General features: G+C 45.8%; 1 pseudogene; it reads right to left on the reverse strand.

The window, feature by feature from the left end:
• Positions 1-1123: 1123 nt before the first annotated feature.
• LOC128350531 (Y-box-binding protein 1-like) overlaps positions 1124-12787 on the reverse strand; it is a 54713-nt pseudogene continuing 43049 nt past the window's right edge.

Genomic DNA, 12787 nt, shown 5'->3' on the forward strand with positions numbered 1-12787 from the left:
TTACGAGCCAAAGCTCCTGTAAAGGTGTATCCCAGGGCAAGGAGGGGTCCAAGGCAGCCCGCATTCTAAAACTCTCATCATAACGAACCCACGCTGTGCCAGCAAAATCTGATATGGCCCTGTGGATTATGTCCATATACTTGAGAAGGGCAGGCCCTTTAGCTGGCTGCGATTGTACAACTACCCCCATGTAGATAGTGAAACCTGAAAGCCAATTATTCCAGGTCTTCTCCACGGGCTTTCTCTTCGTGGCCTCGTGCTCCTTGCACGATTCTCCCTCCTTGTGCTTCACTTCTGGTTCGCGGAATAAAAGGCTGAAAATATCTACATATTCACCCTTCAAGATTTTTTCCCTCGTAGTGGAGAGTAGATGATCCCCTAAAGGGAGCCCAACCGCACCATATGGGGCGTGTTGGGTAGAAGGCAAGATGCCCATAGGGTAAAAACCCACCCCACCCATCTGGCCTGATAGAGTACTGGCTGTTCCAGCAGCACCCACGGACGGTAACGCCGCGGATGGCCTATGCCCCAACCATACCTGCTCCGCCACCCCCTGCGACCCTGCTACAATACCAGGAAAACCCTGTGTGTAACCCAAGCCCTGTGTGTGATCCGCACCCCAGTGTTGAGTGTAAGGTGGCCACCATGGGCTTCCCCATCTGCCCATGGCAGGTATCGGCCAGGGAACCATTGGCCACTGGCCAGTACCGCTTGGTGGTGTAGGTGGAACAAACTCACCTGGGACCACGGGCACAGACGGGTCCTCTGGGCTGGGACCAGCCGGCATGCAGGTGCAGGATCGACAGGAGCCGCCAGCTCCGGAACTCCAGGAACAGGCACAGGGATAACCGGGTCTGGAACTCCAGGAGGGGGCACAGGGACAACCGGAGCTTCAGGAACAACCGGGCCAGCAGGAACGATACCTTGCTCTAGCATAGTCAACCTATCGGAAAGAGATCTCAGTAACTGTGTCCTGGCTGCCACCCTCTTGCGCTTGGGCGCTGGTTTTGGCACACCAGAAGGCCCAGCCTCCTTGTCAGGAGGAGGGACCGCCCTGGCTTTCTTGAGGGCCTTCAGCCTCTGCACCAGGCCCCTAATTAGCACCATCTCCTGATCCTCCTCCTCATCGGAAGAAGGGGGATGCAGGCCGCTTAGGCGGCTTCACAGGCCTCCCCCCCATCTTGCCCTTCGACTTCCCAGGCATCCTGAAGAAGGCCCCAAACCAAGCAGGCCCTGCACAGGCGGGCCGAAAAGGCAAACGGGAGGGGGGTTTGTGGCCTAGGCTGCAAGAAAACAGGCCCCCAAACAATGGACGAAGGAGAGGGAAAATCGGAGGGGGGGGTTGATTATCCACTAGGCGCAGGCCCACCACCCAGCTCCAGGCAAAGCCCCGACTCAAAGGCCTTACAGCCCCCCAGCACAGCCCCTATCCGGGCCCCAGCACAACCCCTATCTGGGCCCAAGGCTCCACCCAGCTGCAACCACTGCCCTCTCCCCAAACCGAACCGGGCCTGTCATCGCGATGCAGGCTGGGTGGCCTAGGCTGGGCTCACTCCCGGTCAAGGCTGGACTCCGCCGCGGCCGCTCCAATGGCCTGTTGCCCCCAAACTGTCGCTGCCGCCACTGAAAAAAGCCCTGAGGGACCACCTGGCTCCGAAGAGTAGGCCGACGCTATAGCGCCCCGAGGATGCCGCTGCATGACGCTGGTTTGTTGTTGTTTTTGTCCTAATCAGAAACATATAGATGTGCAGATGTGATTTAAAACTATCATTGATATCATTGATATCATTGAACAAAAAGAGCAAAGCTGTGGATGGGAAAATGGAGGGTGTGTGTGTGGAGATGCATCCATTCATCTCCAGTCTGAGGTATAGTTTTTCCTATGAGGAACAATGTACTTGGTAGACAAATGTGATGAATAGAAGCAGAGTGCCTGGATGGACACTGCCTAATTCCATCATGGACTTTATTGATTTCAGGACTTTGCCATCTGATTCATAAACCTAAAAGCTGTCATTAAATGGTAAAGAATAGAGCTCCGGATGCCAAAGATTACTTTCCTTTTAGAAACTGTGGGTTAATCAATGTCTTACATACCTTATAGAAGACATGCTCATTCCACAATTCAGCCTCTGAGTGAACTGGATATCATTTTCACTTTTTCTGCATGAACAAGATGAAAGCCACTAGACATTCAGTGTATCACCCCACCGTAATTGCATCTATTGCTAGTACTGCTTCTTTGTTAGTCCTCTTGGTACCATTTATGCAGCTATGCTCTGTATTAGTACATAATTCCTTCTCAATATTCAGAGAAAGTGATGGAAGCTGCTGGCTATGTAGTCAGTGTGTCGAGACTTCGCAACTAAATAGCAGCCTAAGGAGTTGCAGTGAAATGCTTACCCAAAATAAAATTGTGAGTATCTTGGGAGGTGTCTGAATGGAACAGGCCTCTCTAAGGGGAACCTCAAGTGTTTTGCATCCTCTCAGTCTAACAGTGTTTCATTTCATCTGGCATCTAAAATTCAGGGGTCTAACGCCTAACCAATCATTGCAGTGTATAACCAAATGGGGTGTTTTTCTACTGCCTCATGCTTAACGTTTGCAAATTACTTCACTCTTTGCTATATTTATGGTTGATACCTCTTTCTAGACCTCTTAGACTCAGTAGAGTTTGTAAGTGACAGACTATATTTCATATCTAATCTTTCAAATCTTTCTCCTCCTGTTGCTGTAAACTGAATCATTAAAAAAAAACCAACCCAAGAATTAGCTTGTATCCTTGGATGATAGATTGGATGATAGACTGGATGAATGATTGTGCCAGTGTTGATAGGATGAGGCTTTTCTTTTATGGGATGGGTGGAAACATTACAGTTGTTCCCCATGGTATAATCACGTGGATTTAAAATGTAGAATAAAGATGAAAATGTAGACTTCCTCTTTGAAAATATACATTGAAACAAATGAAAAGGATTTCTCATATGTGCCTTTTCTTTTCATCAGATGCAGATGCAAATACTTCCATAGCAGAATTAAAAAGAAGTTAGTTGTGAGTGACTAATGCGACAATTCTATGCACAGTTCCCTGGAAGTAAATCCCATTGAATTCAGTGAGGCTTATTGCTAAGTGAATACACATAGGATTTTACTTCAGGTTCTAGAACTTCAGGTTCTCTTACTTTTCTATAATAGCCAAATCCCAAGTTTCCTTAGCTAAGTCCAAAACATTTGAATAGAACTGGGCTGTGAGCTCTGGACTGAGTCTAGGAGCACTGATTACAACTGAAAAGCAAGGGAAATGAAGAACCTAATGCTCCTAGTGCCCCTCGGGTGAATCCTTTGTGCAGGGGCATAGCGAAGTTCCTGGGGGCCAGAGGACAAAGGGTAGCCACAGGGCCTCCATTGTGTGTACTTTGTGTGCATGTGCCCCAGCACCCCAAGCCATGCCCCCTGTGTCTGATGTCAGATGCAAGGAGGTGGGCAACTTAACCCACCCAAGCCTTCCCCTCCTCATTTGCCCATTGAGCAGCAGTGCCGGCTCAACGGTATGGAGCAGAATTGGGCACGGGGCCACCAGGGGTTGCAGTCCTCCTCCAGGTGTAGCAGCAGATCAGGTCCGGGCAGCCTTCCTCTGAATGATCCTGCATGGCTACAGCAGCCTCTCTCTATCTCTCTTCCCTTCTTGGCTTGGCTGTCTGCCCCATCCCTCTTGGAAGCAGCAGCTCAGCAGGCAGAAGGAAGCACTGCAGCAGGCTGCTTAGCTCACAGCTCGCCCAGGCAAGCTGGAGAAGAGAGTGACTCATGAGTGCAAAGGGGGACTGGCCTTGGCCTGTGGGTCAAGGGACATTTGTCCCCCCTTGTCCAATCAATGCTACACCTATGCTGTTGTGTTAAGAGGTAGTGGAAATCAAATTGCCATCATATGAAAGAGAATATAAAATATCAAATGTATGAGGTTTGGCACTCAACATGCTTCATTGGGCTGAAGACTGAGGGGTTGGAGCATGCATGTAGTTTTTGTACAGCTAAAGCTGCCCACCCTGGGTACAACATGGTCTGGAAATAGCTTTGCCATCTAAGATAGGGTTGTCCAAGTTTTCCTAAACGCTGCAAATCGGGCGTAGCGACCATTAAGCAATGGGAGGAAATTGTCTTTAAGCCTGGAGGATCTGCCCCCCCCCAGCCTCCCCTCCCCCTCGGCCAGGGAGCCCCCTTGCTCTCTCCTGTACCCAGCTAGCAAGCAAAGTGCTCTATGGCTGGAAGCTGAGGCACAGTCCTCTCCTCTCCACAGCCAGCGTATCCAGCCAGTGTTTCAATGAAATGCTTGCTGGGGAGGTATGGACTCTCCCCCCAGGCATTGGCCCCTCCCCTGTACCTGACATCAGATTCAAGGGGTGGGGCCAGTTCCAAGAACCGGGCTGTTGCAGCCCGAGCAGACTCTCATTTCCCCTGTCAGCAGTTGGTGGAATTGCTGAAAGGAAGCTTCTTTTCAGGGAAAGGAGTTCCTTTTCAGTATTTCCACCAACCGCTGAAAGGGAAAATGAAACTCTGCCAGGGCTGTGACAGCATGATATTGGCACTGCCCACCCCCCAGCATCTGAACTCAGATGCAGAGGGCATGGTTTGGGGCAACACCCAGGGGGCACAGGAGTCGCCAGTCAGACGTGGCCCCCTGGCCCCCACCAAACTCCCTATGCCCGCCCCTGTTGCAAATAGATTCTAGATAGAATGTACTAGACGGAACAATCTCACATTTCTGATCCTTCTATAGAATGAAAGAGATCAAAATCAGACTCTTGTTAGGACTGCTACCCTTGAAATGAACCAAAGTGTTTTCTTTCTGACCTTGATTTTTTGATACAGGCAATTGGCATGCATAGCTTACTCTTGACCATTAAAAATTCAGCATCAAACTTGATACAAATGAAGCCGGTTGAATTTCTGGCTTTAGAATGTCTGGAGGACTGGTTCCTATAAAGAAAGATGAGTTAGAGCATGGAAGGAACAAATATGAATTGTAGATTTTGGTGGTTTCCCAAGAGAAAGGCTGTGTCCAAAATGTGTCTCAAAATAACATTTCTTGGCATAAGGTTGCCATGTCATAAATTTTGTGTGGAATAAAAAGTGAGAAAGCCCAAAACTTAGATCCCTAGGGTGTTGTGTGTGTGTGTGTGTGTGTGCGTGAGACAGGCTTCAACAGTCCTGCACAGACAGTTCTCAGAATCTGAAGCATCATCATGGCTGCCATGACAGCTTAAAGGGTCATCCATTTTATGTTTTTATTGGAAACATATATCACCTTAATTTTTCCATTCTGACTGGAGTAGCAAATATGAAATTTGCAATTACATGTTCAAATAATTTTAAGCGCAAGTAATCTTATTTTATTCAATTTGCTCAAAATAGGAAAGCACACTCCTGATGGTATGTATAGAGAGGAGGAGCCACACAGATATTTCCTCAAAGTTAGTCCAAAGTGAGAGAAAAGGTGCCAGGCTTTGTCATCAGATCAGTGAGACAGTAGGACTACTGTCTCACATGATTATCAAAATGAAGTTTGGAGAAATGCTGCCCAGGTTTGGAGGCTTGTGAGAACCCACAAAAATCCTTCCAACTTAGCTCGCTCAAATGTGGATAGCCAAGCTTCTCTACCTTGTTCCTTACCAAGGTAGGAGGAAAAGGGAGCTCCTCTACCTCAATGTATCATCATCATCATCATCATCATCATGTGGGCCCATTTCTAGACTTGGAAAAGAGTATTCTCCTGCATTATTTAGAATAGGAGATAGTATTTCATAGAATTATTCTACCCATTCTATTAAATGCTTTGGAAAATATTATTTTACAAGTCTACCCTTTCTCCTTTTGTAGCTGTTCTTGGCAGTGAGTGGCCATCTTTGTGATAGAGCACTGTAGCTACAGGAGCTCACATCTTGTGAATGTGCCACTCTGCAAAGCACACTCTATGATATTTGGTTTCCAATGCCTTCAGTAGGGCTGGTCTCGCCTCCTGCCCCTTTATGGCCAATCAGGGCAGCTAAAGATGTAATGAGGGTTCATCTACTGGTAGCACAATGCATACTGGGTTAACTTTTAGGACTCTTGGAGCACCCACCTCCTGCTTTCTAACATGGAGACACCAGCTGCCTGCATCATCTGGGTACAGAGTTTGCAAAGCCAAACAGAGAGTCTGCTCGTCTTTGGGAAATAGAGTAGGATATCTTTTCCCCAACAAACCACCCCCAGATGCTCATGTGAAAACACTCAGCATGTTTATAACTCTTGGGAAAGGAATAATGAGGCATGGGAAAGCAATGTTTCAACCATGTTCTTCCCCCTTCAGCTGGAGATATTAGCAATATGGTCCACAAGAACTGTGCTTTTTAGAAGCATATTATATGCAGGTTAGGGATACAGACATTTGTCAATATGTGGGGATGGTGATGATGGTGAGTCCAAAAGTTATCCTCACGTGCATTGTGGGGTGGGGGGAATGATTGTGTCTAACATAATATTATCCTGCTTAACAGAACACTTTCTTAAGCCCTAATTAATACGTTATTACAGGGGAGTGCAAGTCCCTTCTGCAAATATTCTTCCTATACCACTCTGGAAACACAGACTGAGAACTGAGCAGCATTTCTGTAAGTCAGAACGACAGCTTTGCCACTGTCTACATGGTTCCCCTTTGTAGTCTCTATTGGAGCAGAGTACAAAAGGAAACCTAGAGGAAACCATTTACACAAAATGGTAGCTGTGCATGAATTAAGTCCAATACTGAGCAGGTGGAAGGTGACCTTGAATGTCCCAAGAAGCCTCAAGAAGTGGATATAGGATATTGGAGAGGAGAGCTGGTCTCGGAGAGGAGAGCTGGTCTTGTGGTAGCAAGCATGACTTGTCCCCATAGCTAAGCAAGGTCTGCCCTGGTTGCATATGAATGGGAGACTTGATGTGTGAGCACTGCAAGATATTCCCCTTGGGGGATGAAGCTGCTCTGGGAAGAGCAGAAGGTTTCAAGTTCCCTCCCTGGCTACTCCAAGATAGGGCTGAGAGAGATTCCTGCCTGCAACCTTGGAGAAGCCACCGCCAGTCTGTGAAGACAATACTGAGCTAGATAGACCAATGGTCTGACTCAGTATATGGCAGTTTCCTATGTTCCTATGTTCCTATGAGTGTTCAGCTCTATCCTTCTCCTCTTTTTCAACTTCAACCGTAATATCTGATTGACATGGCTGAGATGTGCAAACTTCTAGTGTATGTACAGTTTGAACATCTCCCCCAAGAAAGTTCTCTTTAGCTGAAGTGCAACAAGCATAAGAGGGAGGTGCATGCAGTTTTCAGTGCTTCTTGGCTTAAAACCCAGCAAGAGTCCTCTTATAATGTTGATCAGCCAACAAAGACTGAAGAAAGTCAGAGTAAGACACTTGCACGTCAGATGCACAGCACATCTATGTCTTTACCTTGAAGGTGATTTCCAGCCAGTGCAGCCTTGGCATGTAATGCACACCTTTCTACAAGTGGACTGTCCATCATATCAGTATTCAGATTTAAGAACTGTGAATATACCATGATTTGCAATGTTTTAAAGTGTGCCTAAAAGTGAGACATAAAGAAGGTTTCCAGTGAGGCCCATCCTTCATTGTGTGGCTCTGAGGTATACTCCACACAATGGCTGACAACTAGATTAATGCTGCACTAGTGCAAACATGTTGTACTAGTGCAGGATATTGTGCTAGCTCATTCAAGAGCTTACATCCCTGACCAGTGTTGTGCTGATGTAATCTGTGGTGCACCTCCTTCTGTGAAACCTCTTCCTCCCATCTGTATATGTTGCAGGGAATAATGCAAAGCTATCCACTCTGCTTATTGCCTGATGAGACCACAAGAGATTGTGCAGCTGCTCAGCTATGTGACCTTCTTGTGTGGGTGCATCTTCATTTCACTAGCACAGTGGTTGTCTGGATGCCCACCAGTCTCATTCTGACTGTCTGGTTCCCTTGGAAGAGCAATAGCAACATTAAAACTGTCAGTTCAGTGAGGAAAGATTCATGCTGAATCTTGATGACAGTAAGAAAGATGATACCGGGAACTGGAATTTGTTACTCATTTCCCAGTTTAATTGTTCTAAAGTCGAAAATAATTCCACAGTCTGTAATATTTCATAGGATGAAGGAAATAAAGCTCAATTTTCTTATTCCACATTCCTATTCAATGGGCCCTCCAAGGACTGGTAACTTGTAAAATGAGTATGATGTTACTCTGAAATGATCCATTAATTTTCTCTTATTCTAAAGGGATGCTTTTTTAAATTAAGGAAATATACTTTAGGAAGGAATTTAGATGAGTTCAATTACGTTTGTAGGAGCAGGTGGTACAATACTTCCTAAAGATGCCAAGGTTAATCAGGGCAAACAAAAAGTCCCTTTTTATTCAGGGGGACTTACTTCCAGGTAAACATTCATAGGACTGAATTTCCCATTGACAGCTGAAATTGACATAGAATAAATGGACCCAAATATATGATATTGTTTGGGTCACCCTATTTTAATCATTCTTTTCCATGGAGAAAATGTTCTATAGTTTGAATATACTTACTTAATGCTGCCTGTTTTGCTATAAGACCTAAACATGTCTTCTTTGTAAAGATATATTTTGCTAGCATTGATACATTTTGTATGGAATCAAATAATGAGGAAGAAAAGACTATCACTTGTAATTTGATTCAAAACTTTGTAGAATGTGGAGTGCTGTCAATAATTATGGAAAGAACTAGGGCTGTGCAAAACCAGATATTGTTTTCTATGAACTTTTTTGTCAGTGATAAAAACCACCCCTTCTTTCAGGGAATGGAATTAAATGGGTTAAAGTCTTCATAATGCTACATAGTATTGGTTGCATAGTATTATATAATACTTGCTGCCATACTATGGGCTACAATAATATGTCACCCATCAGATGTGGCTATGTGATAAGATCGTTGAGGACAAACAAGGCTAATTCAGAGTAGGGCTGGTTTGGTTTGAAGGCTCAACCTCGGATCAAACTGGGTCCAATTCGGTCCAAGGTCAAGGTGAACCAATTAGGCAATTTGGGGCCTGGTTCAAGGGGGCAGGGGGCTTCTCTAAGTGATATATTAGTCAGTAAAATTGAAGTCTTACTCCCAGTGGCAGCTGCAGCAGCCACAGGGGGGTGCAGTGGTTTCTTCTACCCCCGCTGGGCTCCCCCCAAATCTCCTGGGCCTGTTTTGGACCATTTTAGTCCTCGCACATGCATAGCGGCCTTGTTTTATACCTCTATGCATGTGCACAGGCCCAAAATATGGCCACCACGCATGCACAGAGGGCCAAAACAGGCCCAAAATAGGCCGAACCAGGTCCAAGAGACTTCTGGGTAGGCTGGTAGGGGTAGCAGGAGCCACCACAGCTCCCCTGCAGCCACCATGTTGAAGTAGTTCAACTTTACTGACTAATATATCACTTAGGGTAGCCTCCCACCCCCTCGAACTGCACTCGAACCAGCTCAACTTAGAGCCAGGCCAGGCCCCCATCCAGAGGGGTGCAAAACTGAACTGGTCTGGTCCAGTTCAAATCTGGTTTGGATTTGAACTGAACTGGAAAAACCAGTTTTGTGTACATCCCTAATTCAGAGTGAGGACAATGCTTCCTGAATCGCACTAGCCTTCCAGTGAATCATTTTCATTTGCCTTCAGTGACATTCTATAGTCAAATCTGATTAGCTCTGTGACATCATCATACTCAATAAGGATCCTGATATAGCTGAAATCACAAGAAGGAGAAGAAGTTCTCAAATGGCACTGAAGTAGTAGCTCAGAGGGGAATCAATGTTTTTGAACAGCCAATAACTGGAAAAAAAGAGATAAATTTAAGGAAGTTGCAGGGGAACATGTTGTGCCACTCCCAAAAGCACTGCTTCCCCCCTAAATAATTACATGGGCAAACAATCAGTGCAGTCCTAAAAGAACTGATGGCATCTGAACCACTGGGAAAGTTATTGGTGTATTAGGGCCAAAGAAATGACCTGTGTTTAAGATATGGATTCTCCACATATATTGAATGGGGTGTGTGTGTATATTAACATGTCTTTCTGAAGTGGTCAACATTCTTAACATCAGAGAGCTGCTGCCTATCAAAGCTACTGATGTTTGGCTTTGAACATTTCCTAACTGTATACTTTAACTTTGCACCAAATGCCAGATTTTCCCCCAGTTAAATGCATTCATATAATAATGCTGTGATCTTAAACCATGCACGGTGCCATATGTGTAAGTCGGCTGCATTAAAACAAAAGAAGCTTACTTCCATGTATGTGCATTTAGGATTGTAGTGTTAATCTATTTAATAGCATTAAAATCTTAACATAAAGTTTGGGGGGGGGTTAAGAGGGGAAAGTAAACAAGCAAGAGATTAATAGCAGATCTGGAGAAGTTCCGTAATTTGTGTTTTTAAACAACCATCCTTTTGGTAATGGAAAGAAATGTCTACATAGGAGAATTAGCTACAAGAATATTGCCTAAAGCTTTGAAATTATGAGGAGCACTTTGACAAAATACCAAAGAATTAATCATTAGTCACACTTTTATCTGGGGGTTTACAATATCATTTTCTCTAATTATCCCTGATGTTTCACTATCATGTTAAGAGGCATTTTCAAATGAAAGAATTTGAAGAGACAAGCTCTTTTCAGACTGTGTCTCAAGTGGCTGGCAAAGCGCATTAGAAGGAGTAAACAAAACTTGGTATTCTTGGCATTTTGAGATGAAAGAGGCCTAGGACTGAGCTGGCATCCAAATGCCCTTGAGAAGGTGGTCCTGCCAGTTTGGCATTGTGAGAAGGCTCGCATTGTTTGGGTTGTATGCACCCCACATCATGCATGAATAACAAGTGCTTTGGAATTCCAGCTTTGTGCATCTCACCATTTGTATGATATTGTGATGCATAACTAAAGGCGTCTCTGAAGGCAATTTATACAGAAGTCACAAAAGTCAATAGGTTTCACTGCACTTATCAAGTTACAGCTAGCCACTGGTGTCAGTGCAGATAAAAAGAAAACTAGCATGGGGGTGGAGGGGAGCAAAGTAGAAACAGTTGGCAATTCTTTGTTCTTGGATTTAAAGACAAACAAATAAAAGGATCAGCCCGAACAACAAATGAGCGGAGCTGGGGGAAGTATCTTCCCTGGGAAATCAACAGGACTAGCACCATTTTCAAAGACTGGTACGGTTGCAATGGCACACTAAATCGGAATGGAGGGCAACATTTGACTTCCCATGTTCAAGACATTTCTCCTCAAAAGAGGATATACAATAATTTTCAAAAGAGTTTTTAATATGTGCAACATTCCTCACCTGAAGACACAGACACCTGGCTTAATTCTGCATGGTTCCCGCTCAGGCCTATTTTCACTGGCTGACATAAGACTAACTGTGCATATGTGCTGTTACTAACAGTGCACATGCAGTGCTAGACCTTGAGCTTGTCTCCAGGCTTCTGAGGGTCAGAGAAGTGCTTCCACTGCAGCAGAGACCATCTGGAAGATGTCTTACTATACATGTTGTACTTTACCTTTCTGAGAGGGAACTAGGGCCTGGGCTGCCATTTTCAGCTGCAGTCCCATGCTTCCTAAAATGTGTATTTCTGTCTCCAGTGGTGTTGGTTTGACATTTACAAGTATAAGTGTCTTTCAGCTACTTTTCCTTTTCATTCAGATGGTGATCACCAACTCTCCCCATAGAGAATAGGTCCAGAGCTTTTCTCTGTATGTTAGGCTTGTTCATGAGACACAGAGGTGCAAAAGGATAAAAGGATGTGTCCGGTGAGGCTGGCTGCCCTTACCTCCGAGGATGGAGTGGTGAGAGGGCCCAAGGCAACAGGGACGGGTGGCGGCTGGGGAGGGAAGAAGGAAAGAGGGACTCAACTCCACTGGAGGAGGAGCAGAGCCCTGATAAGACCGAAGGGGAAGTGTGTGAGGATCACACATCAGCAGCATGCCTCCTGAAGGGAGGGGGTCTGAGCAGGAGGACGGAGGAGGGGGAGAGGCATTGGCAACAGCTGTAAGGGATAATCAATTACAGGTAATAAAGAGGGGCGTTGGCCCCGTTATTGGGGGCAGGCAATTCGTAGCCTGTGAGGAGGCATATAAGGAGCTGGCCGGGGATGAGAAGGAGGCTGGTGGAGTGTGTCAGGAGAGGGGCAGACACAAGGAACAAGCAGCCTGGGACAGAGGAAGGCAAAGGGTGATTTCAATCCCCTCCATGTCCCTGCTCTGAGGCTGGTGCCGATAAGCCTAGCCAGGCTGGGAAGAGGAGACAGGGACATGTAGTTGGACAGGGTGCTACATGTAACCGATATCATCATGAATAGTGCACACACACCACACAGAGAGAAGTCAGGGGAGAGAGGTAGGGGTGTGTACAAAATTGCCTGGCCTGGTTCGGTTTGAGTGCGAACTGGACCTGAACTGGACCAGGCCAGTTTGGCTCCCCCCCCCCCATCAACTCCCCCACCCCCATTTGGTTCAGTTTGGGGGGTTCGTTGAAGCTTTTTTAAAAAATTAAAATAACATTAAATTCTGTTCCCTTTTTAACCCCTCCAGGGGGCTTGTCCCCCACCGGCCTTCCTTTATGCAAACATTGCCTGGTTTGCGTGGCCTTTGGCCCTTTCTGGGCCTATTGCCTAATGTCAATTAGGGACTAATGTCATTGCCAAACATTATAGTAGTCTGTGCCTAATGCAGAATGGACTCAGGGAGAGGTCAGCATCCATAC

Source organism: Hemicordylus capensis, chromosome 3, assembly GCF_027244095.1.
Source record: "Hemicordylus capensis ecotype Gifberg chromosome 3, rHemCap1.1.pri, whole genome shotgun sequence".
NCBI classification, from domain to species: Eukaryota; Metazoa; Chordata; class Lepidosauria; order Squamata; family Cordylidae; genus Hemicordylus; species Hemicordylus capensis.